The sequence below is a fragment of the Aphis gossypii genome, chromosome 3, assembly GCF_020184175.1.
Source record: "Aphis gossypii isolate Hap1 chromosome 3, ASM2018417v2, whole genome shotgun sequence".
Classification (NCBI taxonomy): Eukaryota; Metazoa; Arthropoda; class Insecta; order Hemiptera; family Aphididae; genus Aphis; species Aphis gossypii.
Genome location: NC_065532.1, coordinates 41,464,180 through 41,480,535, shown reverse-complemented (window position 1 = coordinate 41,480,535; position 16,356 = coordinate 41,464,180). Strand labels below are relative to the sequence as shown.

General features: G+C 31.9%; 1 long non-coding RNA gene across 2 annotated transcripts in view; it reads left to right on the top strand.

Moving 5' to 3' along the window:
* LOC126551328 (uncharacterized) overlaps positions 1 to 16,356 on the top strand; it is a 36,739-nt gene that overhangs the window by 20,122 nt on the left and 261 nt on the right. Inside the window, exons 3-4 of one of the 2 annotated variants that reach the window (XR_007605212.1) lie at positions 12,503 to 12,631; positions 15,939 to 16,320. This is a non-coding gene — a long non-coding RNA (uncharacterized LOC126551328). Of the gene's footprint in view, positions 1 to 12,502; positions 12,632 to 15,938; positions 16,321 to 16,356 lie in introns of those variants that run through there. The other variant, XR_007605213.1, reaches the window with a different exon arrangement.

The window sequence follows — 16,356 nt, the reverse complement described above, 5'->3', positions numbered from 1 at the left end:
CGGTGCATAATATTTTATCTTTAAAATAAATACGATATTCATATTGGTCGATGAATAAACGTAGAGAGGGTTCTTAAAAAAAAGTTTTTAGTTCTTAAAGTGAGTAAATAGATATTTATTGATACTGCTATCAGGTGTTCAAATCTATATTTTTATACTTTGTCTCGATGATAGCAATAACTGATTTTTAACCGCTATAATTTATACACCGTCAAAATATTTTATTAACATCGATCATCGACAACGGTTTATAATATTATAGGGATCTCACATTTCATGAAATATTTTATTTCGACGAAAAACATAAAAAGCTAATTTTAATTTAAAACCAGTGAGAATTGCAGTGGACATCTCTACTTATAGTTAAGTATTTAGTGGAAAATGGCATAGAAATATTTTTTACGTAGTAGGTACTTTATACAAATTACACAATAATTCATTTAACCTTTTTTAAAAAAACTTCATATTTTATGAACTATAAAAACTTTTTAATTAATGTTTATTTTATATTTTATGTATAGTAATTAGATATAATTACTACAAAACTGTACTGTACACAAATAAACGTTTGATTATTGATATGATTTATTAATCGGGAAAACGATGTAGAGAAAATATAAATATATATACTCTCTACATTGTGACCAAATATTGATGATCACTGATCAGCTGTGAAATCGATGTGACCATTTAGTGATGACTTTATTATACATATCCAAAAACATAAAATTAAAACAATGCATTTTTCAATATTTTATTGAAAATTTCACGTTAAGTATTTTATACTCATAACCTTATATTATATATAGGCATATTTTTGTACAATTGTTTGAACATTTAAATATTACTAAGATTTGTGGTTTTAAATTAAAAAGTTTCACATCAATTTTTTAAATTTTTTTTAGAGTATGGATTTCTTTATCACAGTGGAATTTTTCAGGCCAGGACAGTATAATATTATTAAAACACGCGGCAGGTTGCGAATTTGTTGCGTACTTTTATGAATAGATCGGTACCTACAATAATGTACTTGGTTTTTTTGTGTTTACCGAGTAGTGAATTTATTGCGCTAAGAGTGGTCATGGTTATACGTGAACCAGATTGCAGGGTGAACGTCGAAGAGCTCCTATGCGTTGAAACATATATGAAAGGTAATAATTTATAATCTGTTGATAATGCTCTTGTAAATTATAATTACTTATATATTAGCATAATTATTTACGTTTAAGTAAATATTAAATAAAAAAATAATTTTAGCACTTTTGGCTGGACACGGTATATTTTATTGTACCGTAAAACGTGGTCTTGCCGGCCCAACATAAAAAATGATTAATAAAGGCTATTTACAAATATATGAAGGTATGCCGACTGGCCAGCCGCCACCTTTAACCTGCACTAAATTAAACTCACAAATGTTAATGAGCTGTAAAAGCGGCAACAATATGAAAACAAAAAAAAAGTGTGCGTGCTACGAGTAGGCGTGAATGAGGTAACAAAACTTTATTTTTTTTTTGAAAAAATCAAATTGATAACCCAAAAATAATTACGGTATGTGAAATGTCAATACTTATAAACGGATATTAGTTTAAAAAGTGTCGACAAATATTTTCAACATTCACCGTATAATATTGAATAACGAGAAAAATAATTGATATTTTATCATTAGTTTTTTTTCGTTAAGGTCTATACATCACTCATTGCAGTGGTTAAGTTCAGATAAATTATACGTACAGTATATTATGTTTTATAGTATATTATGTAATTTATTCTTACCCACACTTCGATATAAATTCGATCGACTAATGATCAACGTATGGTTAACGTCGAATAAATGTAATTTTATCGAGAAAAATATACGATTATAACGCGTGTATAACGTATATATGTATTGTAAACTTTAAATTAACCTATTTCAACGAATCTTATATATAATATCATGATTATATACGAGTAATAATTATGTATACGCCAAAGTTATACTTATTATAAACGTAGATTATACGTGCTATGCTTACTGAGATGAATTATGTGAAATAGACCTCTTTGACTTTAAAGTAATATACCTGCCTACTTGTAATTCACAAATAACAACGTAAATATTAATATATCGTACCTATATGAGAAAAAATAGCACAATAAATGTTAATGCATTTCTTCGCTAAGTCTCGTTCGTAGTCATGCAACGAATAATAATAAGTATATTATTAATTTACTATTAATGTTTGTCGAATTTGTGTTTTTTTACAAATAATTCGAATTATAACGGCAATACAATTGAAAATTTGAAACGCGGGTCGGTCTGACGTACTTATACTCGGCACGTTTGACTTCGAATCAACAACATAAACACATAAACGAAAACCGTTTTGAACGCAATCGTTATTATTTATAATTTATTTCCATAATTGTGTATTTTCAGCAAGTTATTACGCATTCGAATATGTACGTAGTGTGTACACACGATTTACATACGCAAATATCGATAACATGCTAGTGGTGTGGAATGAGTGTAGTTCAAAAAAAAAAAAAAACAAAAATCATTATTGTTATACATATTTTTTTCGTGGAAATTGTTCGACTTCCGTACGACTACGCAGTACACGATCGGATATCGATCGAAACTTGATTGTTGAAATGTGCAATTTTCACAGTATCGACTTCGCCCGACGGTTCCGTGAAGTATCTAAAGTCGGCTCCACACTAGGACGAATATCGTTGTCGAACGTGTTCGAAGGTCGATTATTTTCGTTTGTCTTCACTTAAATAACCCTCTGTTGTAGATTTGAATTATCGACCAATTTCTTTCGCCGCGTAAAACTAATCGTCCATCGTATACATCACTCGGGATAAGCGTCGTTTATACTGAATAATAATTGCTAAAATCTCGATGGTATACACATTTTCGAGGTAGATACAGCGTGATTTAAAACAGTGTAGTGTAGCGCACGATGTGCTTTCCAAGTCAGTTTGTAGTTGAGTTTATGTTGTGTGAATATGGTGTTTTGTGATAAAATAATCATTCTGTATGATGACGTGAACGAATAAAAAAAAAAAAATATTTGAAATTACATTATAAACAACACACACACACACACACACACATTCATATAATGTTATTATAATGCATTCGTATTAATATTATGTCAGAATCACAGTAACAAAATATTGCACATACTTCTATTATAAATTATTTATTTAAAAAATACGTCCGTGAGCACGCTGATTTTTTAGTATTCCAATACCTATGTATATATTATTGTTTCCCTCCAACATATACATATGTATGTATATAATGTATATACGCAGCACGAACCCATCAGAATATTGAAAGCATACAAATAAACTACTCAAATAATAAATTGACTTCTCGTCGTCGTTGTTATGACGATTTTTCAAATTTTCCATTTCACATTTTCCTTACATGGAAATAACGACTCGTTAAAATATATCTTTTCTGTTATCTATAAAAGTTCGAATTTAATAATAAAATAGTATTTTATTTCAACGTTCGTTTTTCGAATATAACACTAGCTGTGATCTAAATGCATTTATTTATTTTGAACAATACCCAAGCTCATCGTTATCACCAATTTTAATTGAAAAATCATTAATTTATAATGGGTGTGCTTGATTTTTTTCACGTTAGAAAACTATTCCTGATGCTCCCAGCGATTAATCCTTACCATAGTTTATGAAAAATATCGGAGTTCAGAAAGTGCAATAAAATATTATAATTGAAACACAACTTGGTTTTGATGTCATATATTTTAGTAATATTAAAAATGAGAACGTTTCGAACAATGTCCTGAAGAATAAATAAAAAGTAATTAAAAACACATTTTATTTTCGTATTTATTCCCACTATAATATTATATCAATTTGTAATAAAATAAAATAAAAATGTGAAATCATAGATATTTAATTCAAATTATTGTTTTTTATGTTACATTTTTTACATAATTAATAACCCACTAAAAATATAATATACGTCGTAATTCAACTGATACTTGGTATTGTATAGTATAACTCTATTCCAACAGTGAAGTACGAATATTATCTTCAATTAAAACTAAAATATTTATTTATTTATTTATTTTTAATGTTTAATAAAATAAGTTAAAACTGAGGTTTGTGAAAATTCTTTTACCACTTTGGTATACTACGCGGATCAGTCGAGTACCATTAATGATTACAAGTAAAATTATTCAACATTGAATATATTTATAATAATACTAATGGATAAAAATTATAATTTACATTTACAACTATTTAATACTTTCACAAAATTTTAAATATAATTAGATCCGTTAGTCGTTTTAGACATAAATAAATATATATAAATATATATATTTAAATTGTTAGTACTACAACCATATTTTTTAAATTATAAATATATTTTTCTTAATATTTATAATTTGTAATTTGTTTTGAAATTAATACATTTACTATAATTAATGTAAATTGAGTGTCTTTTGGCTGACCTTTAGAATTCTAAGCTAAGAGATAACAGATTATTTGGTTTGTTGATTGGTGTTACTCATAAATGTTACGCTTTGATGACCACTTAAAAAAAAAAAAACGTACGAACTTTCAAAAAACCACACGAATCATGGAATTTGTGTTGAAATATAGTAAAAGGGATTCGAAAATACATTTTAAATTGTAAAGAGATATTATGGTAAATACAGCACCTATATAAATCACAGTAAATAATAAATAAATAATTTCCTTAATGTAATATTGTAATTTCTATCTACGAACATTTTTTTTATCAATATTATTTTTTTCAGAAAAATTATTAAATTCGTAACTATGTTTATAGAGGCAGAAAATAATAATAATAATAATAAAAAAAAACCTTAATAGTATTAACGTTCAGATTTATTCAGTTTGTATAACTGAACATGATTATAATAATATGATACTATTATGTTGAATACTGATGGTATATAACACGTAATTTATGGGTCCGAAATGAAATTTATAACTATTAATTAATTTTATATCACCTAATCACACACAATAATTTTATATTTAAAATGATATATAACCAGCATAAGTACGTGGTAGACACAACGTTAAATAACACACGTAATGATGTAAATGCAAACAATTAATTGACAGTTTTATGTGGTGAAAAAATATTACATAGTACAGTCACTTAATTATTAGTTGTGTATGAAATAAAATCAATATATCATATAATATTTCCGTATCAACTTAAAACAGTATTAGTTTAAAGATAGTGTTTTAATTTTTGTAACGAAAGGGTGTAAACGTTTTTTTATATTTTTTAAGATCAACGACTAGAATAAAAATAGTATACGTGATAAGTTATCCATATTATAACAAATAAGTTTTATCCGATTTTCCTAACAATGATGAATATTATCTAAAAATATAAATAAATACCCGAATAATATGTACTATACTTATCTCGTGTCATGTATGGCATGTGTCATGCATCACAATTTTCATAATTTAATATAATATATATTTTACGATTAAAAACAATAAGAGTTTTTATAATTTTGGCCAACTACAAAAGCTTTTAATTCATTTTTTTAATACGGCTCTCGAATAAAAAAGCTTTTAGATTACTAAGATATATATTATAATAACGTCTCCGAACTCGTCGCTGCACATTTAAATAAATATCACAAAAATTCTCTAAAACTTATTTATCGATAAATACGAGATACTCGTTATATTAACATTATACGTTTAAATTATTCATATATACCTCTACTATATTATTTCTGTTCCGAGAAACGAATAACCATTAACATGAACGGGGTCATGCAGTTCTGACAGTTTTGTCGACGTTTGAATCGAACGAAAAACTTATTAATTTCGTATACCTACCTACTGCGCTGTATAGTCATTTAGTCGTCGTTTTGTGTAAATTAATGGACAATTTTCTCGAACGAGATGTCAACCGCGACGGCACTCGGGGGGCAGGGTAGATTGTGAAATAAAATCAACAATCGTAGGTCATTCGAGTGGTTCGTTTCCAGGCGAACCGTGTCTACGTTTTAAATTGGAGTTTTAATGATCGACGTTCGATTCATTGTGCGCGTTCGCGGTGAAAATATGGTTTCCTGGAAACTTTTCTACGAAAAGTAGAGAGAGATCACTCGTGTCAAGCCCAATTGTCATCGCGTCTTCGGTCGTCGCCATCGTTTGGTTCATTTACGCCTGCAGTTTTTCCGTCACAAAATCCGTCGATGCATTTACTGAACCGTCTAAAATAAGCGATATTAGTATAAATTGTCGGGCATACGAGTGAACGTCATAAAATATTACAGTACGAATTACACGGAATGGTTAATCCATTACGTTATTTTTAATGATATGCCTTAAATTATCACATAAACTAAAAAGTAAAAGTAAGAATAACCCTCATCTTACTCCAAAAGTTAGATAAAGTGAATTTTTTTATCGATTTTTTTATTTTTATTATAGGTATATACTATATAATATAGCACAGGAAAACTAATTTTAAGTTATTTATTAATTATGGTATAGTTGGTCATATTCTAAGGAAGACTAAATAGGTAAAATCACCATCCTTGTAGAAATTATAGAAGTTGTTAGTGTATGTGAAATAAATTAACATTTTTAAATATATGTGTTATATAGGTACCGTACTTGAAACTAATACCAATTATCTGTATATTACAAAATCATTATAATACCCAGTCGCGTAAAATTATAAAGAATAATTTAAATTCTCAAGAAGTATAGTATTTAAGGGGTGGACGTGGTAAGGTTTTATTGTCTATAATCAATGATAAAGCGGTGTACGACCTTGTATGTGCTGTATCTATAGAAAAAAAAAATGGAAATTTTAGTTTTAAGGGTTTATTATTGTGATATGATATTTTACAGAGAATACCATCTTTTCTTCGATAAATTAAGTAATCTATATAAATGTGGTCCGATTATACATTTTTCGTTAGCTAATATAATTGATTCTGCAAAACAAAAATGTATTATTTAATAATATATTAATTGATCAAATTATGAATTTTGGGAATCATTATGTTATACTAAATAGTAAATAGTTATAGAGTACCAACGTTAGATTAAGTTATAAATTTCAAAAATTCGTATTTTAGTAAAGTTCATTTACTATTAAATGAAAAAAAGAATGAAGTTAGAATGCTTGTTGAATTACTCTTTATATTATGTTTGTAGAAAACATTGCGGTCCATATTATTATGTGTGATAGAATTAGATAAAGTTAGATTTACCGGTTGTCCAAACTCAAATCGCGTAGTTTAATGTATATACAAATTATTATGTCTTTTTTATCTTAAATTTATTTGGATTCTTTGATATCGTTATCCGGTAGTATATTCTAATTGGATCTAAGCTAAAGCACAGACAAAACATCACCGTTAGGTTTAGAAAACTACGACGGTTGACAGTATATTACACAGACAATAATAGCACTATGATATTAAACTTTTTGTTTTTGATCGTTCACTAAAAAGCTAAAATAGAACAGAATATCATGATGGCAATTTAACATTATTATCTATTATTGCAATGCTTGGAATAATATTGTTAAATTTTAGTTGTGTTATTGTAACGTTTAATTTTTCAGAGTATATAATTTATTTCTAATAATATTAGTACAGTCCAAGGTTTAAGTTTGTCTAGGTTGTGTAATGTATTTGTCGTATTTGTTCATTTGTTTTTATATACGTCGTGACGTTTAATTTGACGTGAATACGTCGTGTAAGAACAACAAGCAAATGGAGGATAGCTTAAAAAAAATGTAGGTCAGATAAATTTGAGGGAACTACACACAGTAGATCGTATTTTGTAGTGTATGTTTTTTTTTGGCTTGAATCCAATTAACCCGAATAGGATAAATTCCTGGTAACGTTAGAGAGTAATTTTTCTTAACCCATGTCATGTTGCTTAGTACTTCTCCTCGAGATTCTAAGTGAAAAAAAAAATCGTTTAATAGCGTATACTTGCGCACTAAAATCGAGATGTTTAGTCTGGCTCATGCACAAAATAACCAAGATTATCTTAAATGACATAAAAATTATATTAAGTTATTCAAAACCATGAGTTTTTTTTTTATGTATACACATAATCTTCACCCGTCACGACTTAAACGAACATCTCGACAGATATCAAAATGTTCTTAACATTTGTAATCTTTAATGTTTTTTAAGAACACTTTAAATTTATTAACTAAAAAACATATTATCATAACATGTTACGAGATAAAATAGGTAATATGGTTATATATTTTTATTTATCTGTATGTACCGTATCTCCAACAATTTTAGTGTTGTCATGTTAGTATTTTTTAAAAGCGTAATATATTTAATCAAATTGTACTAACCATTTAACGAACTTGTATAAATAAAAACGATTAACAGTGAATAATTATAGGTGACCATGATATGATAGAGGTTTTAGGTTTGACGATACTATGACACGTTAAAATATAATATTATTATAGTTTTAAGTAAAATCGACTCATTATTTTACAACGGAATTGGCAACAAGGTCAGCGTGCGTTATGTGTACGATAAAACAAGTGGATGTGTATACTTACTTTGTTGGTATAATGACGAGGTTCAATTAATCCCGTCAAGGCGGCAGTATTAGTACCATTCATAAGGATTGTTTTTTAAATACTAAAGATTTTTCAAATAAAAACTGTTTTAAAACTATTTTTTTAAACTGTTTGGCCTCAAAATCGCTTGTCTACACGTCCACAGCGTTTCTGACTGGAATTCTTCGTCTGTTAGGTCGTCAATGTTTCAGAGAGTTCTTGGTTTCCATCCAATTCTAATCATCGTTCGGACGTTGGTTTGGAAGCACTATGGCGAGCTTTAGTTTCAATCGAATATCGGATCGTTGTCACCACGGAGAGATTTTGTTTGTTTACTGGACACTCAAATGGTCTTGATCGTGAAACTGCCTTCATCTCAGTTAGCAGTGTATATCTGACAGAGCGCCTGGTTAGGTTAGGTAACGTTAGGTTTGGTTATTGCCTGTCATTGTATCGTCGTTGACTCGCAAAGCGTTTATAAGCTAGCCACGTATTCGCTGGTCGTCGATGGTGTTCTATGGTTTGGGAGTTATTTATTTAGTGTCTTAGATTTCCAAACGTTCAAGTCTAAAGTAATCATAGAAGTTATCGCAAGGCCATAACGTACGTGTAGATAAACGTTTTTCATATGTTCAATAGCCCGTTGCCCATTTGTGTGACATCGGTTGTTCGGCAAGAATCGTATCGTTTTCCGAAAAAATGTACAAAGAATGTGAATGTTTTGTTGATTGAACTCATATTTCTTCGACAATAGATTTCGGGTCAACCTTGGGTTTTTTCACGGTATGATCGGTTATCCGTTTTAATAATAAAAACCACCGATGCCTAACTATTGTGGCATTTGTAGTTCTGAAAAAAAAAACCGTTTTCATATCGTTGGCATGTCTAGTTAGTTATTAGTTATTATACTCAATAAGTTTAAGTCCCCAGTTTCTCTACTATGGCATTACGATAAAAATAATTGTAGAAAATATATGAACGACTTTCGAGGAATTGGTTTATTTTACTACAAATATATTATTTAGATTTAAATAATAATTATCATGATTCTACATATAAATAAACAATGAATGCGAAAACCCTATTTTATTTGTCTACGCTGATATTACTTGATCATATCTATAAAGTGTGTAGATCGTATTTTAAAAACAAGTCGTGTCTTATCAAAATCTATGGCATCATAATAATAGCTCACCATTGACTTAATACAGTTAACCTAATTCGTGGTTTTTGTACGATAGCTGCATAATCTCGATTTAATGTTAAACGTTTTATTTAATATTGTCAGATTTACTCAATAATCTTTTTATGAAAAACATTAACATTATTAAGTAAAAAATATTTTTATATTCAAAATAAATAGATAAACATAATATATAATAGATATAATGAAGATAATAAATAAATAATATAGATGAATAATTCATTTCAATCTATTTTATAAACTCTAGTTACAAAGTATATTGAAAACTCAGCTGTCCTTTAAGGACAATTTGCGTTCATTGTAATGGTTTTTATAAAATGTTCTATATATTTATATTACTACCAATAGAACTACCTCTACATATTTCAATAAAGTAAAATTTTATATTTTTATTATATTATACAAAAACCTAGGTTTAATGTCCAAATAAATCGTTTCTAGCCGATTAATTAAGTATTGCATCATTGGTTCCAAAATAATTTTATTTTTTTAATTACAATAGTATTTAATAATAATAAAATAAAATATAAAATTATCTCATATGTTGTGTGGCTTCAGCATCTTTTTAATACTCTATCTGAAAATTAAAAGTATTCTTATTAAATAAATCAAAGTACATACGAAACGTCGATTATAACGATTTTATAAATAATATTATGTCTAAGATATTTATAATGGGTCACTTATATCTATATTAATGGTATAGTCATATACACATTAAATTATTTTCGAATTCTACGACTCAAAAGTTTTATTTTTTTATTATCATATATCTCAATAGTCAATAATGTGTGGTTTGAATTTACAAAATTAGAAACGATGATTACCAACCACCAATTAATTGGTTAATATATTTGTAAAGATTTTTATCATTCAATTTCGAAGGGTGAGAAAATCGTTTTTCCTATTAAATCGTATTTCGACTAAAAATGTTTGACCAAATGTATTGATAAAATTTTCATAAACGATTTTACGCAAAATTTCTGTGATCAATTTATTATAAAAATAGATAAATAATATTTAATACATCATGTATTGTAGTTAAAATCCATAACGGTTTATTCGGTTGATATTATTATTATTTCATACCTTTTTTAATATCGAGAGAGATATTAGCTGGAGACTTATTTTTTTTTCTCAACGATTAAGGTTAAGTTGTACATGGCGTGTGTGTTGCTGAAATTCCCAGGTGGTCAACCACTGGGGAACTAGCTACAGTATCGCTACCTTGACACCAGTGCCGTTAAGCAACTGGTGTATCCACTGCTCCATGTCTTGGCCCAGAAATATTGATGATTTAATACCTAGTTAATTTATATATAATATTGTTGTTCTGATAAAGTAACTTATTACATATTATTTTATTTATACAATTTTTTATGTTTTGTTACTCAGTAGTCAGTACCACACATTCATGTAGCGAAATTGCCTATACGGAACGCCGTCATACACTTGCTTGTATGAAAATTAGTAATAAATGATTATTTGAACACTATGTAAACGATGTACCTACCATCGTTTTGTTTACTAGGCTATCATTGGATTTTTTATTCTCCGTATATTAATTTTTGAAATAATTTGTAAAATTCTGTGAGTGTGTGTGTGTGTTTGACTGTCGGGAGAGGTGGATGGGAGAAACAATTTCCCAAACCGCCCCATAGTCAAACTAATTGCTTATTCCCAATATTATACGAATACATATTATGGTATGTAGTTGTTGCAAATTTAAACGAACAGTTACGTTTTAGCGATAGTTTTTTTTTTTTAGATATTTAAATATAACTGCAGATATGCTTATAATTTGGAAAATGTGCACGTTTATTTTTAAGGTCGTTAAAATTATCTGCAGTCACATTGGAAATGATTTCAGCGTAATATTTAAAACAATATTATATGCTAACATCGAATAGTGTTATGCGATAATTGTTTGCGCCGGCACAAATTTATAACGTTTTGTGAATTTTTACTGAAAACTACTCGCGCATGTTATACTCATATTATATCGTATGTAATATACACATACACACGAGTGAGTGCCATTTAAAAAAAATTTCGAACTCGACCAACTACGAAAACATTTACTTTTCGGCTGTACCGTTTACCTAAACATAGCATATACACCAATACATTCAGTTAAATACAAACGCATTTGTGTGTGTGTGTGTAATACACACATATACATTATTCCACGATCGTCTGGGAATATTTTTGTTGTCCCTCTCCGTAAGCATTCGTTGTGACAATAATATATATATATATATATATATATATAATAACAATGTTCGTCGGTCTTCGCGGCGTACGTCTTATGGCAATCTTCGTGCCACGATGCCTCGTTCAAACAATACACTCTATTTATAATAATATTATGTTCATATTATATACGTTCTCGTGAATTTGTTATGATAGCTTCTATATTAAATATATATCAACTGCGTAAACGACGACGATGATGGTTAAACGAGAAACTCTGGTTCCTCGATAAAAATAATAATCGTTCGTACTAAGTTTGATATATTGGGCACATCTGAATTAAAAAAAAAAAAAAAACTCTGATTACAAAAAATTATTTTCGTGTTAGTATTAAGCCACTGTGTTATCAAAAATAGCATCTGTCAGCAATAATACAATTTCTGACTTACGTAATGAAGTGCAAGTGTCCTCGAGATAAAAAAAAAAATTATAATAATATTTTGTCGTTTTTTTTTTTTTAGCAAACCCACATATTATCAAACAAATGATGAAAATAAGATGCATTCACTCATAAGACGACGTCCGCGGTTATTGAAAACATGTGGCAGGCGAAAAAAACAAAAACAAAAATTTGACGTCCGTCGAACGGGGTAAACTTAATGAATTAAAATAATACATATAAATAATAACGATTACAAAGCGCGTCTATGAAAATATAGCGTCTCGTTTGTGCAGTTGACGTTTCGGCGGAAATACGTCGGAAAAACGCTAGCGTTCTATTGTTAGGGGTTTCGCAATATTTCATTTTCTATCACATTTCCAGAAGCCACAATCGCTGGGGACGCAAAACGCCACGGAACTCGTTAAACACTTCGACCTGCTTCTATTACACCGCTCGCGACCGTGTGTCATAATATGATCGTCTCAAAACCTCGTACTTTCGCGTATATATATATACCTATAATAAATATATGACTCCGGAAATAAATATTATATTCGTGCGCACGTCATACGCCCAGACCGGATACGTATCACACAGTTTGGTTTTTGTTCGAGAGAGAGCCGCGCGCGAGACGGCAGTAAGTTTCGGTGTCGATAAGGGACGAGGGTGACGCGTGTAAAAAATATCCCCCAAAGAAAGCGGTACGTTGTAAAAATAACGACCGGGCGACTCGCGTGTATGATATTAGATAATATATGTGTGTGTGTGCGTAATATATATATAATAATAATAATGGGAGTGCGCACAGTATATATATATGTACGACGGGTGTAACGTATTATTGTTATTCGCCAAGTCTTTGCCCCGAGAAGAGTCTCCGAGCGGCGGCGGCGGCGGCGGGTGCGCTCTCGGATCGAGCTCGACAACTTTTTCCGCGCGAGTTATGGTCGACAGTCGGTGGCGACGACATCGTTGCGCGGCGCTAAAACTTTTCCGCAGAGAGGTACTTACGGGTTTTGGTTTATTAGTTGGGAAAACTGTGATTGTGTGTGCGTGTGCGCGCGCGCGCGTGTGTACACTCCGAGTCCATAACTCTATTGTTTATAACGCTCACGCGTATATACGTTTTATCTCTCTCGCTCTCTTTCTTCCGCCGTTCATCCCACACACACAGTCACAAGACCCGTCGGCGGGGGGGTTCACTCTCTTCGTAGGTATAGGTCACGGAGAAGTATATAGCGTGGAGGAGACACACACGCCACCCCCCCCCCCTTACTCGCGATGGTCTATTTATTGCGTTGTTACTCCGCGGCGGCGTATATTCTCTGATGGTCGACGTGTCGGGTTGGCGGGTTATGCACTGTGCAGCATCGGAAGGGGTAGTTGAAGCCCCACCGTCGGTTATTGTGGCAATTTGTCACGAAGCTCTTTTGGTCCGCGAGCCTCGTATCACACTATCCCTCTCTCTCTCTCTCTCTCTCTCTGTCGTCCATCGGATCGAGCGAGTATATATATACCCATTTAATATATAAATTATATATATATATATATATATATTGTGCCATCATTTGCACTCACACAATCTCGGAGCGTACGACGGCGGCCGCCGTGTACACACATATTTGCCTTAATTGCTTTGCTAGGTCACGATACTAGGTGGCTGCAGTGTGGGTATATATATATATACCTAATATCGTGTGATATTGTATATGTATAACGCTCTCGAAAACGGGATTAACATAAATTCGAGTCCGGAGCCGGTTGGTTATCTCCAAACAGCGCCAGCAGCCAGACATTTGTTATGCAACCACCGCGCCACTCCACTATGGAAATGCCGAAAATTATAGTACATCGCCCCTGCCCGCCGCTAAAAGGTGTTATACACATTAAATACTATATATATATATATATATATATATATATATAATAATAATAATGGGAGTGCGCACAGTATATATATATGTACGACGGGTGTAACGTATTATTGTTATTCGCCAAGTCTTTGCCCCGAGAAGAGTCTCCGAGCGGCGGCGGCGGCGGCGGGTGCGCTCTCGGATCGAGCTCGACAACTTTTTCCGCGCGAGTTATGGTCGACAGTCGGTGGCGACGACATCGTTGCGCGGCGCTAAAACTTTTCCGCAGAGAGGTACTTACGGGTTTTGGTTTATTAGTTGGGAAAACTGTGATTGTGTGTGCGTGTGCGCGCGCGCGCGTGTGTACACTCCGAGTCCATAACTCTATTGTTTATAACGCTCACGCGTATATACGTTTTATCTCTCTCGCTCTCTTTCTTCCGCCGTTCATCCCACACACACAGTCACAAGCCCCGTCGGCGGGGGGGTTCACTCTCTTCGTAGGTATAGGTCACGGAGAAGTATATAGCGTGGAGGAGACACACACGCCACCCCCCCTTACTCGCGATGGTCTATTTATTGCGTTGTTACTCCGCGGCGGCGTATATTCTGATGGTCGACGTGTCGGGTTGGCGGGTTATGCACTGTGCAGCATCGGAAGGGGTAGTTGAAGCCCCACCGTCGGTTATTGTGGCAATTTGTCACGAAGCTCTTTTGGTCCGCGAGCCTCGTATCACACTATCCCTCTCTCTCTCTCTCTCTCTGTCGTCCGTCGGATCGAGCGAGTATATATATACCCATTTAATATATAAATTATATATATATATATATATATTGTGCCATCATTTGCACTCACACAATCTCGGAGCGTACGACGGCGGCCGCCGTGTACACACATATTTGCCTTAATTGCTTTGCTAGGTCACGATACTAGGTGGCTGCAGTGTGGGTATATATATATATATACCTAATATCGTGTGATATTGTATATGTATAACGCTCTCGAAAACGGGATTAACATAAATTCGAGTCCGGAGCCGGTTGGTTATCTCCAAACAGCGCCAGCAGCCAGACATTTGTTATGCAACCACCGCGCCACCCCACTATGGAAATGCCGAAAATTATAGTACATCGCCCCTGCCCGCCGCTAAAAGGTGTTATACACATTAAATACTATATATATACATATTATATACGCGTGTTGTACGTATATAATGTTCCTTACGCGCATATGCCCGCCCAAACTTAATATACACGAAAACCGGCATAGACTTCCAGGTCGTTATAGTGTGTTAGTAACACTGGGTGGGGGTGCGGAATGGTTCCGAAAAAGATAATAATAATATAACAGTCGGTCGGCGATAACGTTTACGCAGTCCTGTAATTTAACTGCTCGTACCACGGAAACGTACCTTAATGCACACGCACTCTATAGTATCTGCAGTATTTCCGGGGATCGATCCTTCTCGTGGATGGTCGACGGTCGGTAGTGATGCACTAGAATACGTTTTACTTTGAATCGTCCGTTATAATATTCTAGTAGTGCACTAGTACGGGCGATCGAAAGTTGGAAACCTGTTGAACCCTTCCCCTAATAATATATTATACTATCACCTATCACGTAATGCTATTTGAGTATTGTTTTTATTTTTCCTGACTTAGAACGACGCTCATACAGGACAACGTTCAAGTCAAGCCGTTAAGCTTCTCCGCGATAAGAAATCAAGCAAATATGTGCAGTTAAAAATCATAGTTGAAAATTAAATACATAGACTTTTCGTCTCCTGAAAATATTATGATAAAACAGGCGAGTCCCAGTTGTATTTTAATCGAGGACATTGATCTTCCTGTATTTTAAATTATTATCCCGAGAATAATGATTAAATACGAATGGCGGTCTGCATCACAAAATTAGACAAGATATTACTTTTAATGTTAACCTAAACCGATACTTAAATTTATATTGTTATACAACATAGCAAAACCGTAGTGGAAGATAGTGTATATGAATTGGTATGATTAACTATATTATATAACTCCAAACAATATAAAAGGTTAAAATACAATAATTATATATTTT